Genomic DNA, 21,216 nt, shown 5'->3' with positions numbered 1-21,216 from the left:
TCTAAAACAGAAGTAAATGACCTCTGCCTAAATGATGACCCTTCCTCGACTCTGACCCCAGAAATCCTTAATGAATTTTTTACTGAGGCTTCATCACTGAATATTGATAATGATGAAATAAGCGATTCCACAAAAATTTGTATGTCTGATTGTCAATATCTTTCTGCCGCTAATTTAGATATCCTATGCAAGGATAGCCTGAACCCACTTGTTACAATGTGTATCAATATGCGTTCATTGGCCAACCCAAGAAACTTTTCAAAATTTGAAGCTCTTATAGCCTCAATGGCAGTCTGCCCAGATTTAATAGCAATCAATGAAACATGGCTAAAACCAAACCAGATAGGTTCCCATATGAACCTGGGTGGTTATACTTTTTTGTCAAATCCTTGAGTGACTTTTTAAGGTGGAGGTGTTGGCCTATACATCAAAAGCAATATTGCTTTCAAGACTAGACCTGACATTTCAGTTATGAATGAGCGAATTTTTGAATCCATTTTTGTAGACATTTATTTGAAAGATAGAATTGTTACCTGTGGAACAATTTACAGATCTCCCTTATCAGATAGTCAAAGCAATAATCAATTTATTGGTATTCTGGAATCGACACTCCAAAATTTATCGAAGAATAGTATTATCATGGGAGACCTCAATTATAATCTTCTGGAAACAAACAACAAGACTGTAGATGAATTTTGTGAGCTGATGAATTCGGCTTCATTTTACCCGGTAGTGTCAAAGCCAACTCGAATCACTCAAAGCAGCTATACAACCATTGACCATATTTGGACTAACATCTTTGATTGTAAACCCCGTAGTGCAATAATAGTTGATCCTATTTCAAACCACCTGCCAGTCCTGGTTTGCATTCCATTGAGGAAAAAACTTTGCAAGGCAGAAAACGAATACTTCAGGCAATATAATGTCTCAAATTCAGATAATTTTAAACTCAATTTAGAACAAAGTGACTTTTCTGTTGTGTTCAGCAAAACAGATCCTGATATAACCTTCAGAATTTTTAATGAGTATTTTTCTGAATCTTTTAACACTTGTGTCCCTCTAAAGAAAAGAAATATTAAAAATATCAATAAATGGTTTGACAAGGAACTTACTTCCTGCATTTTCCAAAATTCTAGAAAAAATTATGTACAAGAGACTCAATCATTCCCCAGACCAAAAAAATTTCTTTTATTCCCAGCAATTTTGCTTTCGCCAAAATCACTCAACATGCCATGCAACATCTCTACTTGTCAGTAAAATTTTAGAAGGATTTGAAAAGAACGAGTATACTCTTAGTATGTTCTTGGACCTTTCCAAGGCATTTGATAGTATTGACCATGACATATTACTAGCCAAATTGCACCATATTGGTGTTAGAGGTCAGAGTTATAATTGGTTTAAAAGCTACTTATCAGGAAGGAAACAAGTAGTAATATACAATGACGTAGCATCTAGCACATACTGTAATTTGACTGTAGGCACCTTACAAGGTTCTATTTTGGCTCCACTATGTTTTTCAATCATTATTAACGACTTTCCAAATTCTCTTCTTCACTCTGATATTATACTTTTTGCTGATGACTCAACGCCATATCTTCGAGGCAAAGACTTGCCTGAACTTTTGACCAAAGCAAATACTGACTTGGAAAATATTCAAGCTTGGTCAATGGACGACGTCTTGGCGCATATGGTAACTCGTGGGAGCAGTTGGGCCATATGAGCCTTTGCTGGCTATTCAGTCGGAGGGGAACTTCACGATCACTTCTGACAATCTCTTGATCGAGAGCGGAAAAAAAGATAACTCTGGTGTTGCACCACATAGTCGGGCGCTGGGGCGAGCTTTGGGCCCAGGGGAAGACAGTTTCCTGCCATTCCTGGTTCGGTTGCTCAAACCAAATTCTCTCCATTTCTGTCTTAGTTGTGATTTCCTGCCGCTGCGATCCGTTCACAGAAAGTTTTCGATATATGCGGAACCAACATTGACTTGTAGGAGGTGTGGTTGCACGAACGAGACTCTTCTCCTATATGCTGAATGCTCGTCGTCCGAACATGAATATCATCAAGGAAGAGCATGGTTCGCTGAAGAAAGAGATCTTGGGCCTTCCCCAGCTAAGTTTTCCAGGCAAAATGTCGACGAATTTTGTCGAGTGCGCACTGATAGAACAGCTGAGATGCTTCGGTCCGATTTGAATCTAAGGGAAATCGGGTGGTAGTAGGCTAATCGACGTGGTGTGCCAATTCGACAACAGCGGGACTCCATGCATTTGTTTTTGGTTTCCTCGGCATTTATGCGGCTCGTTGCAAATCGTACTTGGGAGTGAGTGTGGCCGCTACGGAGGTCTTCCCTAACTGCGCCAGGTGTTTAAAGGGTTGCAAGAGCTTTTTTCGGCATTTATGCGTCTCGTTGCGAATCATACTTGGGATTGGGTGTGACCGAAGTGGCCGCTACTCTTAATAATGCAGAAAAAATAGCACAAGCTATACAAAAATTATCTCACTGAAAAATCAGACAGGGCCAAATTCAAATATTCAGAATGCAAAAAAACATATGAGAAATTGATAACTGCTAAAAAACAAAATTATTACAAGTCATAACTAGATAGACAGCATAATGACCTTAAGAAAACTTGGCGTACTATGAACGATCTGCTTGGGCGTTCAAAACCCAATCTAACAAAAGTATTTTCTATTAATGGCCAGGAAACCTCGGATCCTGTCAAAATAGCAGATCATTTTAACTCGCACTTTTCTACAATTGGAAATAAAATGATCGAACGGTTTACTCATACTAGAAAGGACGACTTTAAGCAATATATGGGACATCCCAGTAAAACCTCCATGTTCCTTGCCCCGACAACAGATTTCGAAGTCCAAAATATTCTGAAATCTTTTCGACCCAAAACCAGTTGTGGAATAGATGGAATTCCCTTTAAAGTTATACGAATGATGCCCTGGAATTGTATTTGTGCTCTCACGCATATATTTAATTTCTCCTTACAATCTGGTAAATACATAGACCAGTTCAAATTATCCAAAGTTATTCCATTGTTCAAAAAAGTAAATGCAAAGGATGTAAAAAACTACCGACCGATCAGCTTACTTCCTGCATTTTCCCAAATTCTAGAAAAAATTATGTACAAGAGACTCAATCATTCCCCAGACCAAAAAAATTTCTTTTATTCCCAGCAATTTTGCTTTCGCCAAAATCACTCAACATGCCATGCAACATCTCTACTTGTCAGTAAAATTTTAGAAGGATTTGAAAAGAACGAGTATACTCTTAGTATGTTCTTGGACCTTTCCAAGGCATTTGATAGTATTGTCCATGACATATTACTAGCCAAATTGCACCATATTGGTGTTAGAGGTCAGAGTTATAATTGGTTTAAAAGCTACTTATCAGGAAGGAAACAAGTAGTAATATACAATGACGTAGCATCTAGCACATACTGTAATTTGACTGTAGGCACCTTACAAGGTTCTATTTTGGCTCCATTATGTTTTTCAATCATTATTAACGACTTTCCAAATTCTCTTCTTCACTCTGATATTATACTTTTTGCTGATGACTCAACGCCATATCTTCGAGGCAAAGACTTGCCTGAACTTTTGACCAAAGCAAATACTGACTTGGAAAATATTCAAGCTTGGTTGTCTGCGAACAAAAACTCACTATTAATTTGGAAAAAACTAAATATATGGTATTTAGTGCGCCAATGCAAAAGTGTCTAACACCGCAACAAAATCTGGAATTGAATGGAATAAATATAGAAAGGGTTAACCAGACGCGCTTTTTTGTGTAATAATTGATGACAAGTTGTGTTGAAAAGTTTTCGGTATATCCGGAACCACGATTGACTTGTAGTAAGTGTGATTGCGCAAACGAGACTCTTCTCCTATATCATCCTGAATCATTGTCGTCCTAACATGAATCTCATCAAGGAGGAGCATGATTCGCTACATAAAGAAAACTTGGCCCGCCTACCCCAGCTACGTTTTCGGGGCGAAATGACGACGAAAGTTGGCGAGAGCACACTGCTAGAACACCTGAGATCCTTCGTTCCGATAAATGTAACGGAAATTGGGTGGTAGTAATCGTAACCGAAGTGGTCCCCACGGCGGTTTTCCATAATTGCGCCAGGTGCCTAATCCAGATTTGCCATAACGTCTCCAGGTTTGTCATGAGGCATGCGTGGTTGTTTCGAAATTAAATTGCTTATACACACCCGGTTGATTCATACTAGTGGTTTCTCCGAGGTTGTTTGAGCCACATGCTCACTGAAATGAGGGTATGATACCGTGGACCAAGTTTTTGCTTGTATTTTATTCTTTTTCCCGCACTTATCTCCAAAAATTCACGCAGGGCGATCGTTGGAACCAATCGTCGAGTTTGTCAACGCCTCGCCAAAATGTTATTACTTATCGATCTTAAGATCGGTAAGTATATTGATAGGTATTTGTCTGTATGTCTGTGTGTGTGTCTGTTAGATGCACGCGATATCTCACGAAAGCGGGATTGAATCTGCTCCAGATTTTGCATGTGCGTTCATCTTATCTCGGACCAGAAGCCTATTGATTTTGGGCGAATTATGTCGTATAATTAGCGAGTTATCAATCAATTATTGATATAGTGATCTAGATTTTTGTAACCCGCCGAGTGTGTGTGTGCGATGCGCAGTGCGCAAGTTACAAGAGCGGATGAATCGAAACTGCAGTTTCTGTTTTGGGGGATCCCCTAACTATCGATCGATAAGTCTTCGGTTTCCAACCGATATTCTCGTTTGTGTGTCGATGGGTTGTACAAGATAGATATGGCAAGATAGAATAGCTCTGGCTGGCTTCGACTCAAACCTAAATTGTAATATCTGCCAGACAACGCGCATCGCCGTAATACGAACAAATCATACTAATTCAGGGTTGTTTCCTGCACCTCAAAAACCGAACAATCATTAATTAACAACCATCGTACTGTCATGGCACCGTTTGAAATTCATGCAAAGATCATCTACGGCTCAATCAACCCTTTCTACTCTTGACTCAGAGTTTTTGGAACCAGAAACAAACTCACGGTCCCAAAAGACCCCAAAACACCAAAAATCCAACTAAAATAATCACAGCCGCATCACGGCAACAGAACACCAAATCAAAGACTGACATTGCTTCAGCGCCCCCGGTGTCCCCAACGATAAACACAAAATATAGCAGCAGCAGCAAATAATAGCATTCAATAAACAAAAACAAAAGTCGTCACAGTTGCAAGAACTAAAAAATAGCAACGAAAACAAAATGGTCCAGCCGTACTATTTGGACAATATCTTGCCCACGAATCACGAATCCTTTGCCCCCTTTGTCCGCATCTGAAAAAAGAGATATTGGAACTTGTGGGATCGAGGAATCTCAACGTATCCGCATCCGAGGCCTCCAGTTGTGCTAGGCGGTCCAAAATCTTGTTGATAATATTGTTATTGCTCAACTTTATTGGTAGAAATCTTTCCTACGGTAGATCTTGGTTTCGTTACCTTTTTTGTGGGTTCCCATGGCCTCTTATTTTATTGCTATTTGGTAGTCAACGACTTGCATCATCCCACGTGCCGGTTGCAAAAGACCAATGTGCTAACTGATATGTTCCTCCAATCCATGCAAAAATTTTGCCCAGTCATGCCTATCCAAAGGTTTCAAGTATGAATAAGCTCGCCTAGTCAGCTGTCTCAATGCACCGCCAAATTCATTAAAGGTTTCTCTTGTCAACTTCACACGCGGAATGAAAACGGCTCGAAGCGCTTCAATACCACCTTCCACTTCAAAACATGAACTAGTGGAACCCTTTGTCAAAGGAGTAGTAACAGTCACCGAGAACATGGGCATGGTAGGTGGAGACTCCATTTCTTCTTTCGGTCTATTCCCATAGTTGTTGTCGAGCGGTGTCTTTTTTGACTCAATCTGCACCGCTTTGTCACACTGGTCGTCCATTATCTCACTACACTGTGGTGTCATTTTGCTTGTCTTATTAGGTGTCATATCAGGTTCATTCAAACTGACCTGGGAGATATGGTTAACCAAAGTTCAGTTACATTCTCCTGAAATCCATGTAGTGTCACTTGCTGCTTTTCACGCAAATTTCTCTTCTCCCTTCTACTCGTGTCTCCAATGTAGTCCTCTCAGCCTCCAGTGTATTCATCCGAGTCTTCCTCTCGCTCCATTTTAGTGTTTTTTCTATTTTTGCGTGTCATTCCATCTCTAGATGCGTGCTTCTGCCAAACATTTGTAATGTAACTTCCGATTAAATGAATTGTCCAAGTCCAAAATATCTTCCACTATGATCTGATGTCAGTCTTCTCAAATTAAGCATCAATCTGAAAACTTAATACAACTAAATACTCCATTGAAATCAACAGAACAGAAAGAAAACAACAAACACCAGGCATCACAATGCAGGAAAAACAACATACAGAAGAAAACATTGGCAAGCTGAAGACAGACCCTGAAATCGACGACAAAATCCAAACCCGTGGAAAAAAACCAAAACCCGGTACACAACAGATCATTTGCATAACACAGGCATTTTAAAATACAATACACGATTCTCTAGATACAGAACAATTGAAAAGCACTGACAATAAACTAATTCCGTAGTAAAACTTACAACACATCACCAAAACAACCGTAATTAAACTATACAGTACTTAAACAGTAATATAATTTCTTTGACTAACATTACAATATCCAAACCTATCCCAATCGAATAAACACAAAACCAGAAATAAACATACCCGGTAACCAACTTAGAAACCAGAAACAATCCCACAAACCCAAAGAACTTCAGAACACCAAAAATCCAACTAACACCACCACAGCCGCATCACTGCAATTCACAGCCCTCCCCCAACAGGTTAACAGAAGAAAGCCTGGCAGAGCCACAGCGCCTCCGGAGTCCTCAACGCCAAAACATAAAATATAGCAGCTATACCAAATACCAGCATTCAAAAAACAAAAATAAGGGTCGTCGCAGTTGCAAAAATTAGAGAATGGTTCCGTGCTCGGAATGGAAGTAATAACAAGCTCGCCTAGCCAGCAGGTAACGCAAACGGGTCATTGGGTACGAGATTGTCCAAATAATACGGTTGGACCATATTGTTTTCAATGCAGAGAACACGGACATATTAGCCGAAACTGTTCCATAACCACTGAACAAACACTAGCAGTTACACAACTACCATTTTGACCACGGTGCCATTCTCTAGTTCTTGCAACTGTGACGCTCCTTGTTTTTGAATGCTCTTATTTGTTGATGCTGCTATATTTGGTGTTTTATCGTTGGGGACACCGGGGGCGCTGTCACAATGTCAATTTTTCCTTTGGTATCCTGTTGGGGAGGGCCGTGGGTTTCAGTGATGCGGCTGTTGTTGTTTTAGTTAGCTTTTTGGTGTTCTGAGGTCTTTTGGATCCGTGAGATTGCTTCTGACTCCTAAATGAGTTGCCAAGTTTGTTTATTGCTGGTTTTCTGGGATTGGGATAGGTTTGTATATATATATTATATTGTAATGTTAGTCAATGGAATGATATTACTGTTTGAGTATAGTGTAATTACATTTGTTTTGGTGTTGTGTTAAAGGCTTTACTGAGTAATTAGTTATTGTCAGTACATGTTTTAATTGTTGTGTATCTAGAGAATCGTGTATTGTCTTTTAAAATGCTTGTATTATGCAAATGATCAGTTGTATATTCAATTTTGGAAGTTGTCCTTGATTTCAGGGTGTGTCTTCACCTTTCGGATGTTTTGTTCTGTATATTGTTTTTTTGCATTGTGGTGTCTGGTGTTTGTTGTTTTTCTTCTGTTCTGTTGATTTCGTTGGAGTATTTGGTTGTGTAAAGTTTTCAGATTGATAAATATTAAATTGATTAAAAAGGCATTAATTGAATATTGAGAAGATTGACATGAGATCCTATTAGAAGAAATTTTGTACTTGGACGATACGCGATTTTTGGCGGGAGCACGCCAGGATATCTTCTAGAGAGAGAATGACACGCAAAAACAGAAAGAACACGAAAATAGAGGGAAAGAAAGACTTCAGTGGTCGAATGAATACACTGGAGGCTAAATTGACTACAATGGAGGCACGAGTAGAAGGGACCGAAGGAGCCGTAGATGAACTTGGTAGAGATGTCAAATAGTGTCATGACAGTGCACTGGTACTTCATCGAGATGTGTGAAATTGACAAAAGGAGCTGCAAGTGAAACCACATGGATTTCAGGAGAATGTGATTGAAACTTTCATTATTAGCCAAAGCGTCCAGGTCAGTTTGAATAAATCTGATAAGACACCTAAAAAAGCAAGCGAAATGACACCACAGCGTAGTGTGATAATGGATGACCAGTGTGACAAATCAGTGCAGATTGAGTCGAAAGAGACACGGACCGACAACGAGAATGGGAATAGACCATAGACGGAAATGGAGTCTCCACCTACAGCGCCCATGTACCCGGAGATTTTTCTACTCATTCGACAAAGGTTTCCTCTATTGCAGTGGTTCCAAAACTTTTTTTTCACGACCTCAATTTTTTTCAAAATCAAACCCTACGGATACTCGCGACCCTACAACTAGAAACTTCAAAAATCAGTACTGTATACTAGTTTGATGGTGATTGGGCGATGGCTTCGTGAATCACCAAAAACGGCAACGTTGTGGTAAAGAGGACGTGGCGATCAGCACAACAGTAAATGGCTAAAGATACACTAATATTACACAAAACACAACGTGTCTCTATGTCACAAAGCACTCAATGAAATAAAAACGTCGAATTGTGCCTAGTGGAGCGTGTCCCAGTTTCCCACAGTAACCAAACATTTTCAGACTGTTCAATGTCAAAATTAAGAAGTCACTTCCACTCGTCAACGTTATGAATATTTCATTCCATAGCTACCTTGGCAAGAGCTAGGATATCGTATCGTCGGTCGAAATAAGTTTTCAAACCAAATTCTAATATATATTCAGGGGATCTTTTATTCTGAGCTCACTCTGTTCTAAAAGCTTTTGACATTGAAGTGATTGATTTTACCAAGGCTCTTCTTTCAGTTTCGGATTCGATATTTTAGGCGCCGCACAATCGGAAGGCTGGACGCGAACATCGAGTGTCTGATGAGATTTGTTTTTCGGTTATCAGGCCGAACTTATGAGCCCCTTTTCCTTGCGACGGCTACGGTGGAAATTCTGGATGTCCCAAATGTCGCCCACAAAGAGGACATACTTCGGGTTATCCAGGAATTTAAAATTCTGAACTCCCCCGACGCTATTGTCCGTTCGCTTACTCGTGCGAAGTTGTCGCAAAGTTTCCCAAGGTCCAAGAGGCGACTCAATCGTGATAAATCCTCTGAGTTTAATGGACGACGCATTCGGGCATATGATGACCCGTGGGGCCAATTGTGCCCTATAGACAATCTCGTCGAAGGGGAACTTCATAATCACCTCTAACAATCTCCTGGTCGAGAACAGACGAAAGTAAGCTCTGGTGTTGCACCATGTGCCACAAATCCGTTAGTTTGACGCTTGGGCGAGCTTTGGGCCCGCGAAAGACAGTTTCCTGTTTTGGTTGCTGAAACCAAATTCTCTCCACTTCTGCCTCAGTTTGCGATTTCTTGGGTTTTCTGCAGCTGCGATCCGTTCACAGACAGTTTTCGGTATATCCGGAACCACGATTGACTTGTAGTAAGTGTGATTGCGCAAACGAGACTCTTCTCCTATATCATCCTGAATCATTGTCGTCCTAACATGAATCTCATCAAAGAGGAGCATGTTTCGCTACATAAAGAAAACTTGGCCCGCCTACCCCAGCTACGTTTTCGAGGCGAAATGACGACGAAAGTTGGCGAGAGCACACTGCTAGAACACCTGAGATCCTTCGTTCCGATAAATGTAACGGAAATTGGGTGGTAGTAATCGTAACCGAAGTGGTCCCCACGGCGGTTTTCCATAATTGCGCCAGGTGCCTAATCCAGATTTGCCATAACGTCTCCAGGTTTGTCATAAGGCATGCGTGGTTGTTTCGAAATTAAATTGCTTATACACACCCGGTTGATTTAGACTAGTGGTTTCTCCGAGGTTGTTTGAGCCACATGCTCACTGAAATGAGGGTATGAGACCGTGGACCAAGTTTTTGCTTGTATTTTATTCTTTCTCCCGCACTTATCTCCAAAAATTCACGCAGGGCGATCGTTGGAACCAATCGTCGAGTTTGTCAACGCCTCGCCAAAATGTTATTACTTATCGATCTTAAGATCGGTAAGTATATTGATAGGTATTTGTCTGTATGTCTGTGTGTGTGTCTGTTAGATGCACGCGATATCTCACGAAAGCGGGATTGAATCTGCTCCAGATTTTGCATGTGCATTCATCTTATCTCGGACCAGAAGCCTATTGATTTTAGGCGAATTATGTCGTATAATTAGCGAGTTATCAATCAATTATTGATATAGTGATCTAGATTTTTGTAACCCGCCGAGTGTGTGTGTGCGATGCGCAGTGCGCAAGTTACAAGAGGGGATGAATCGAAACTGCAGTTTCTGTTTTGGGGGATCCCCTAACTATCGATCGATAAGTCTTCGGTTTCCAACCGATTTTCTCGTTTGTGTGTCGGTGGGTTGTACAAGATAGATTACTGGCTTTGACTCAAATCTAAATTGTAATATCTGCCAGACAACGCGCATCGCCGTAATACGAACAAATCATACTAATTCAGGGTTGTTTCCTGCACCTCAAAAACCGAACAATCATTAATTAAGCGCTTGAATTAACTCAAGGATATGCGGATTAGTTATCCTGTTTTGAAGAAAGATGTAGTGTATTTTGCCGTTACCGACTCATGGACACGCCATCACAACATTACTTTATAATAGAATCAAAGAAATTCAAAATTAATACACCATATCTGTAAAGGACTAAGTAACAAGACGGACGCGTGAAGTCATTCATGACTACGGTAGGGCATTTTGAATCGTATATGGAATTATTCGAATCGGTTCGGACGAAAGTTTCGAATCGCCGCCATCTTGTGAATTTTGTGACATCCAAAGGTAGATGGGAATTCCTAAATTATTTTTCATTTGATCCATATTTTTGATTTCATTCTGACATATGACCATTTTCTTCCTATTGAGTTATGTTTCAGTAAAATGACATTACCGTTTGAGTATAGTGCAATTACAGTTATTTTTGTGTTTTGTTTTACGTTTATAGGTTTTTCCCGAGTTTGTATTTGATTGTAGGGTTTGTCGTCAGGTACCAGGTCTTTTATTGAATATATTGCTTCATTACATTGTGCTACCTGGCATTTGGAGTATTCGTACATTGGAGTATTTGGTTGTAATGATTAAGAATATAGCCGCAAATCGGAGATCTGTGCCGTATTGATAAATAAGAGTAAAAGAGCATTAACTGAAATGAATATTGAGAAGAAAATTGGCATCAGATCATATTAGAAGATATTTCGTACTGAGAAAATGTATATATAGACTGACGGCACGCTACAATTGCAAATTACACCGACAGTCACAGTAAACCATGCACATGTGTTTTCCTGTGTGTACAAGAAACTCCGACGTTGACCCGCAATGGAAATTTTGCACTCATCAATGGTGCCTAACCACTCTAACGTAATCTCGAAATCGACACGTCGTAATAAAATTCAATCGAAATGTGTCATAATCTGTTCCTTGAGGGTAGGTTACAAGATTGAATATTCGGTAAAAGATCGCAGGCTGGTTAGGGTACGTTGTAGCGAGTACATGAGGATAGTATGATAGTTACTGTGTATTTTAATATTCTCCACCACTTATTGGTAATGGTGAATGTTATTTGCTGAATTGAGGTCGTTGTTCCAATTCATTTTCTTTATGATATATTTTTCCTCGCTTAGTGTTGCTCGTCTTTGTCGGTATTTGCTAGTTAGAAATTTTGTTTCATCACATATGCTTTCATTAAGGTTTAAGTGTATTTCGTTATCTGTTATTTTGATCAATTCGATTTTACAATATACGAGCATTTGGCAATCAACACATGTGTGCTTTATTGACCTCTGAAGGAGTATAGATCGGAGTTACACTCTGTTAGCGTGTGTTCAATAACACGGGAGTGTGGACACGCAGATAAGGATAACTCTCCCATATATTTTGATGACCCCATCGTGTTAAGACTCGCAACCATCCGAAACTTCAAGTCGACAACAAGAAATTCTTCATTCAAAATGGAAAAGCAATTTATCAGTAATCAAGTCAGCGGACAATACGTCAACATTTCAGGAATCAATCAATCTGCAGTCTTAGGCTGTATATCAATTTAAAAAGCAGTCGAGAAAACCAGGACGTTGCAGATTTTTGTTTCAAAACGAGGAATCTAGGCCAGGACTAACTCAACTCTCAAATTCAACAATTCGTGTATATATACAGGACTCCTATTTTTGAAGCATCAACGCCCGAATTCTTCGAATTTGTGTCTCATTATCAACTTGTTTTGTGTTTCAAATGAATCAGGACTTCAGCAAATCAATCCGCCTCCGAGAAATTCAAAATTATCAGGACAAAAATTATCGACGCGAGCACTCAAAATTGTAAACTGACTTCAATCTTCGCGTTGAAGTATACCATTGCTTGGCGTTGTTGAATTTATGATGTGTGCTCGTCGTACACACACGAACGAGTTGACCACATGAACTTTCTCTTATGCGCCAGAAACTTGATTCTGCTTAGCATAGGCCATCCTTTCGATAGGCGAGTGCAATTTCGCATTCCGTAGTTGAACGTAATAGTTGATTTGTAGAATAATGTCGACGTTCAGATTCCGTTCGTTGAAAGCATTCCTCGAAGCTTTGAAAACTTGTCCATCTCTCGGGATTTTCAATCTGGGAAGTTGGGAAGATTGCCCGACGAGTTGTAAACTTGTGATCTAGCAAAAGTTCGGTAGCGTTGAATTTCGGAAAGTCGGTAGCCACGCAAACTTTCGTATCTCCAACGTTCCAAACAAATGTAAACGCGCCTTTACGACAAAACCCGAGTTGGTTCGCATTGGCTTAGGTCTTGAAGTAGGAAGGAGCCTTTTCCGCGGGCCACAAATATTTGTATTCGACTTGGTTTCCAATGATGCTGCAATAGATGATAATCTTGACTTGAGAGAAATAAAGTAGATGTTTTGTAAACCTCAGCCAAACAATAGGTCGTAATAATACTGCTGCTTGGTGTAAGAAATCGGCTTGCGTGTATCATCAATGTTATTTTCTGCGTAGCTTGCTTTGTCGATGAACACATTTGAAACTTCAGTAATAGTATGAAGTTGTCCTGATAATTTTGAATTTCTCGGAGGCGGATTGATTTGCTGAAGTCCTGATCCATTTGAAACACAAAACAAGTTGATATTGAGACACAAATTCGAAGAATTCGGGCGTTGATGCTTCAAAAATAGGAGTCCTGTATATATACACGAATTGTTGAATTTGAGAGTTGAGTTAGTCCTGGCCTAGATTCCTCGTTTTGAAACAAAAATCTGCAACGTCCTGGTTTTCTCGACTGCTTTTTAAATTGATATACAGCCTAAGACTGCAGATTGATTGATTCCTGAAATGTTGACGTATTGTCCGCTGACTTGATTACTGATAAATTGCTTTTCCATTTTGAATGAAGAATTTCTTGTTGTCGACTTGAAGTTTCGGATGGTTGCGAGTCTTAACACGATGGGGTCATCAAAATATATGGGGAAGTTATCCTTATCTGCGTGTCCACACTCCCGTGTTATTGAACACACGCTAACAGAGTGTAACTCCGATCTATACTCCTTCAGAGGTCAATAAAGCACACAATGTGTTGATTGCCAAATGCTCGTATATTGTAAAATCGAATTGATCAAAATAACAGATAACGAAATACACTTAAACCTTAATGAAAGCATTAGTGATGAAACAAAATTTCTAACTAGCAAATACCGACAAAGACGAGCAACACTAAGCGAGGAAAAATATATCATAAAGAAAATGAATTGGAACGACGACCTTATTTCAGCAAATAACATTCACCATTACCAATAAGTGGTGGAGAATATTAAAATACACAGTAACTATCATACTATCCTCATGTACTTGCTACAACGTACCCTAACCAGCCTGCGATCTTTTACCGAATATTCAATCTTGTAACCTACCCTCAAGGAACAGATTATGACACATTTCGATTGAATTTTATTACGACGTGTCGATTTCGAGATTACGTTAGAGTGGTTAGGCACCGTTGATGAGTGCAAAATTTCCATCGCGGGTCAACGTCGGAGTTTCTTGTACACACAGGAAAACACATGTGCATGGTTTACTGTGACTGTCGGTGTAATTTGCAATTGTAGCGTGCCGTCAGTCTATATATACATTTTCTCAGTACGAAATATCTTCTAATATGATCTGATGCCAATTTTCTTCTCAATATTCACTTCAGTTAATGCTCTTTTACTCTTATTTATCAATACGGCACAGATCTCCGATTTGCGGCTATATTCTTAATCATTACAACCAAATACTCCAATGTACGAATACTCCAAATGCCAGGTAGCACAATGTAATGAAGCAATATATTCAATAAAAGACCTGGTACCTGACGACAAACCCTACAATCAAATACAAACTCGGGAAAAACCTATAAACGTAAAACAAAACACAAAAATAACTGTAATTGCACTATACTCAAACGGTAATGTCATTTTACTGAAACATAACTCAATAGGAAGAAAATGGTCATATGTCAGAATGAAATCAAAAATATGGATCCAATGAAAAATAATTTAGGAATTCCCATCTACCTTTGGATGTCACAAAATTCACAAGATGGCGGCGATTCGAAACTTTCGTTCGAACCGATTCGAATAATTCACTATACGATTCAAAATGCCCTACCGTAGTCATGAATTACTTCACGCGCCCGTCTTGTTACTTAGTCCTTTACAGATATGGTGTATTAATTTTGAATTTCTTTGATTCTATTATAAAGTAATGTTGTGATGGCGTGTCCATCAGTCGGTAACGGCAAAATACACTACATCTTTCTTCAAAACAGGATAACTAATCCGCATATCCTTGAGTTAATTCAAGCGCTTAATTAATGATTGTTCGGTTTTTGAGGTGCAGGAAACAACCCTGAATTAGTATGATTTGTTCGTATTACGGCGATGCGCGTTGTCCGGCAGATATTACAATTTAGATTTGAGTCAAAGCCAGCCAGAGCTAATCTATCTTGTACAACCCACCGACACACAAACGAGAATATCGGTTGGAAACCGAAGACTTATCGATCGATAGTTAGGGGATCCCCCAAAACAGAAACTGCAGTTTCGATTCATCCGCTCTTGTAACTTGCGCACTGCGCATCGCACACACACACTCGGCGGGTTTCAAAATTCTCTCGCTTTACAAAAATCTAGATCACTATATCAATAATTGATTGATAACTCGCTAATTATACGACATAATTCGCCCAAAATCAATAGGCTTCTGGTCCGAGATAAGATGAATGCACATGCAAAATCTGGAGCAGATTCAATCCCGCTTTCGTGAGATATCGCGTGCATCTAACAGACACACACACAGACATACAGACAAATACCTATCAATATACTTACCGATCTTAAGATCGATAAGTAATAACATTTTGGCGAGGCGTTGACAAACTCGACGATTGGTTCAAACGATCGCCCTGCGTGAATTTTTGGAGATAAGTGCGGGAAAAAGAATAAAATACAAGCAAAAACTTGGTCCACGGTCTCATACCCTCATTTCAGTGAGCATGTGGCTCAAACAACCTCGGAGAAACCACTAGTCTGAATCAACCGGGTGTGTATAAGAAATTTAATTTCGAAACAACCACGCATGCCTTATGACAAACCTGGAGACGTTATGGCAAATCTGGATTAGGCACCTGGCGCAATTATGGAAACCCGCCGTGGGGACCACTTCGGTTACGATTACTACCACCCAATTTCCGTTACATTTATCGGAACGAAGGATCTCAGGTGTTCTAGCAGTGTGCTCTCGCCAACTTTCGTCGTCATTTCGCTCCGAAAACGTAGCTGGGGTAGGCGGGCCAAGTTTTCTTTATGTAGCGAATCATGCTCCTTCTTGATGAGATTCATGTTAGGACGATAATGATTCAGGATGATATAGGAGAAGAGTCTCGTTTGCGCAATCACACTTACTACAAGTCAATCGTGGTTCCGGATATACCGAAAACTGTCTGTGAACGGATCGCAGCTGCAGAAAACCCAATAAAACGCAAACTGAGGCAGAAGTGGAGAGAATTTGGTTTCAGCAACCAAAACAGGAAACTGTCTTTCGCGGGCCCAAAGCTCGCCCAAGCGTCAAACTAACGGATTTGTGGCACATGGTGCAACACCAGAGCTTACTTTCGTCTGTTCTCGACCAGGAGATTGTTAGAGGTGATTATGAAGTTCCCCTTCGACGAGATTGTCTGTAGGGCACAACTGGCCCCACGGGTCATCATATGCCCGAATGCGTCGTCCATTAAACTCAGAGGATTTATCACGATTGAGTCGCCTCTTGGACCTTGGGAAACTTTGCGACAACTTCGCACGAGTAAGCGAACGGACAATAGCGTCGGGGGAGTTCAGAATTTTAAATTCCTGGATAACCCGAAGTATGTCCTCTTTGTGGGCGACATTTGGGACATCCAGAATTTCCACCGTAGCCGTCGCAAGGAAAAGGGGCTCATAAGTTCGGCCTGATAACCGAAAAACAAATCTCATCAGACACTCGATGTTCGCGTCCAGCCTTCCGATTGTGCGGCGCCTAAAATATCGAATCCGAAACTGAAAGAAGAGCTTTGGTAAAATCAATCACTTCAATGTAAAAAGCTTTTAGAACAGAGTGAGCTCAGAATAAAAGATCCCCTGAATATATATTAGAATTTGGTTTGAAAACTTATTTCGACCGACGATACGATATCCTAGCTCTTGCCAAGGTAGCTATGGAATGAAATATTCATAACGTTGACGAGTGGAAGTGACTTCTTAATTTTGACATTGAACAGTCTGAAAATGTTTGGTTACTGTGGGAAACTGGGACACGCTCCACTAGGCACAATTCGACGTTTTTATTTCATTGAGTGCTTTGTGGCATAGGGACACGTTGTATTTTGTGTAATATTAGTGTATCTTTAGCCATTTACTGTTGTGCTGATCGCCACGTCCTCTTTACCACAACGTTGCCGTTTTTGGTGATTCACGAAGCCATCGCCCAATCACCATCAAACTAGTATACAGTACTGATTTTTGAAGTTTCTAGTTGTAGGGTCGCGAGTATCCGTAGGGTTTGATTTTGAAAAAAATTGAGGTCGTGAAAAAAAAGTTTTGGAACCACTGCAATAGAGGAAACCTTTGTCGAATGAGTAGAAAAATCTCCGGGTACATGGGCGCTGTAGGTGGAGACTCCATTTCCGTCTATGGTCTATTCCCATTCTCGTTGTCGGTCCGTGTCTCTTTCGACTCAATCTGCACTGATTTGTCACACTGGTCATCCATTATCACACTACGCTGTGGTGTCATTTCGCTTGCTTTTTTAGGTGTCTTATCAGATTTATTCAAACTGACTTGGACGCTTTGGCTATTAACGAAAGTTTCAATCACATTCTCCTGAAATCCATGTGGTTTCACTTGCAGCTCCTTTTGTCAATTTCACACATCTCGATGAAGTACCAGTGCACTGTCATGACACTATTTGACATCTCTACCAAGTTCATCTACGGCTCCTTCGGTCCCTTCTACTCGTGCCTCCATTGTAGTCAATTTAGCCTCCAGTGTATTCATTCGACCACTGAAGTCTTTCTTTCCCTCTATTTTCGTGTTCTTTCTGTTTTTGCGTGTCATTCTCTCTCTAGAAGATATCCTGGCGTGCTCCCGCCAAAAATCGCGTATCGTCCAAGTACAAAATTTCTTCTAATAGGATCTCATGTCAATCTTCTCAATATTCAATTAATACCTTTTTAATCAATTTATTATTTATCAATCTGAAAACTTTATACAACCAAATACTCCAACGAAATCAACAGAACAGAAGGAAAACAACAAACACCAGACACCACAATGCAAAAAAACAATATACAGAACAAAACATCCGAAAGGTGAAGACACAAATCAAGGACAACTTCCAAAATTGAATATACAACTGATCATTTGCATAATACAAGCATTTTAAAAGACAATACACGATTCTCTAGATACACAACAATTAAAATATGTACTGACAATAACTAATTACTCAGTAAAACCTTTAACACAACACCAAAACAAATGTAATTACACTATACTCAAACAGTAATATCATTCCATTGACTAACATTACAATATAATATATATATACAAACCTATCCCAGAAAACCAGCAATAAACAAACCTGGCAACTCATTTAGGAGTCAGAAGCAATCTCACGGACCCAAAAGACCTCAGAACACCAAAAAGCTAACTAAAACAACAACAGCCGCATCACTGAAACCCACGGCCCTCCCCAACAGGATACCAAAGGAAAAATTGACATTGTGACAGCGCCCCCGGTGTCCCCAACGATAAAACACCAAATATAGCAGCATCAACAAATAAGAGCATTCAAAAAACAAGGAGCGTCACAGTTGCAAGAACTGGAGAATGGCACCGTGGTCGAAATGGTAGTTGTGTAACTGCTAGTGTTTGTTCAGTGGTTATGGAACAGTTTCGGCTAATATGTCCCTGTTGTCTGCATTGAAAACAATATGGTCCAACCGTATTATTTGGACAATCTCGTACCCAATGACCCGTTTGCTTTACCTGCTGGCTAGGCGAGCTTGTTATTACTTCCATTCCGAGCACGGAACCATTCTCTAATTTTTGCAACTGCGACGACCCTTATTTTTGTTTTTTGAATGCTGTTATTTGGTATAGCTGCTATATTTTATGTTTTGGCGTTGAGGACTCCGGAGGCGCTGTGGCTCTGCCAGGCTTTCTTCTGTTAACCTGTTGGGGGAGGGCTGTGAATTGCAGTGATGCGGCTGTGGTGGTGTTAGTTGGATTTTTGGTGTTCTGAAGTTCTTTGGGTTTGTGGGATTGTTTCTGGTTTCTAAGTTGGTTACCGGGTATGTTTATTTCTGGTTTTGTGTCTATTCGATTGGGATAGGTTTGGATATTGTAATGTTAGTCAAAGAAATTATATTACTGTTTGAGTACTGTATAGTTTAATTACGGTTGTTTTGGTGTTGTGTTGTAAGTTTTACTACGGAATTAGTTTATTGTCATTGCTTTTCAATTGTTCTGTATCTAGAGAATCGTGTATTGTATTTTAAAATGCCTGTGTTATGCAAATGATCTGTTGTGTACCGGGTTTTGTTTTTTTTCTACGGGTTTGGATTTTGTCTTCGATTTCAGGGTCTGTCTTCAGCTTGCCAATGTTTTCTTATGTATGTTGTTTTTCCTGCATTGTGATGCCTGGTGTTTGTTGTTTTCTTTCTGTTCTGTTGATTTCAATGGAGTATTTAGTTGTATTAAGTTTTCAGATTGATGCTTAATTTGAGAAGACTGACATCAGATCATAGTGGAAGGTATTTTGGACTTGGACAATTCATTTAATCGGAAGTTACATTACAAATGTTTGGCAGAAGCACGCATCTAGAGATGGAATGACACGCAAAAATAGAAAAAACACTAAAATGGAGCGAGAGGAAGACTCGGATGAATACACTGGAGGCTGAGAGGACTACATTGGAGACACGAGTAGAAGGGAGAAGAGAAATTTGCGTGAAAAGCAGCAAGTGACACTACATGGATTTCAGGAGAATGTAACTGAACTTTGGTTAACCATATCTCCCAGGTCAGTTTGAATGAACCTGATATGACACCTAATAAGACAAGCAAAATGACACCACAGTGTAGTGAGATAATGGACGACCAGTGTGACCAAGCAGTGCAGATTGGGTCAAAAAAGACACCGCTCGACAACAACTATGGGAATAGACCGAAAGAAGAAATGGAGTCTCCACCTACCATGCCCATGTTCTCGGTGAGTGTTACTACTCCTTTGACAAAGGGTTCCACTAGTTCATGTTTTGAGGTGGAAGGTGGTATTGAAGCGCTTCGAGCCGTTTTCATTCCGCGTGTGAAGTTGACAAGAGAAACCTTTAATGAATTTGGCGGTGCATTGAGACAGCTGACTAGGCGAGCTTATTCATACTTGAAACCTTTGGATAGGCATGACTTGGCAAAATTTTTGCATGGATTGGAGGACCATATCAGTTAGCACATTGGTCTTTTGCAACCGGCACGTGGGATGATGCAAGTCGTTGCCTACCAAATAGCAATAAAATAAGAGGCCATGGGAACCCACAAAAAAGGTAACGAAACCAAGATCTACCGTAGGAAAGATTTCTACCAATAAAGTTGAGCAATAACAATATTATCAACAAGATTTTGGACCGCCTAGCACAACTGGAGGCCTCGGATGCGGATACGTTAAGATTCCTCAATCCCACAAGTTCCAATATCTCTTTTTTCAGATGCGGACAAAGGGGGCAAAGGATTCGTGATTGTCGCAGTCCACAAGCTCTCTTGCACCACCGTCTACGCCATGTCTAGACTGTAAGCAAACAGGTCATTGGGCAAGATATTGTTCAAATAATACGGCTGGACCATTTTGTTTTCGTTGCTATTTTTAAGTTCTTGCAACTGTGACGACTTTTGTTTTTGTTTATTGAATGCTATTATTTGCTGCTGCTGCTATATTTTGTGTTTATCGTTGGGGACACCGTGGGCGCTGAAGCAATGTCAGTCTTTGATTTGGTATTCTGTTGCCGTGATGCGGCTGGGATTATTTTAGTTGGATTTTTGGTGTTTTGGGACCGTGAGTTTGTTTCTGGTTCCAGAAACTCTGAGTTAAGAGTAGAAAGGATTGATTGAGCCGTAGATGATCTTTGCATGAATTTCAAACGGTGCCATGACAGTACGATGGTACTTCATCAAGATGAGAGAAATTAGCAAGAAGAGCAGCAGCAAATGGCACTACATTGATTTCAGGAGAATGTCATTGATACTTTGATTAATAACCAAAGCGCTCAGGTCATTTTGAATGAACCTGATAAGACACCTAAAGAGGCAAGCGAAATGACACCCCAGCGTAGGGAGATAGTGGATGATCAGTGTGACAAATCAGTGCAGATTGGG

Source organism: Styela clava, chromosome 14, assembly GCF_964204865.1.
Source record: "Styela clava chromosome 14, kaStyClav1.hap1.2, whole genome shotgun sequence".
NCBI classification, from domain to species: Eukaryota; Metazoa; Chordata; class Ascidiacea; order Stolidobranchia; family Styelidae; genus Styela; species Styela clava.
This window is presented reverse-complemented; position numbering follows the sequence as displayed.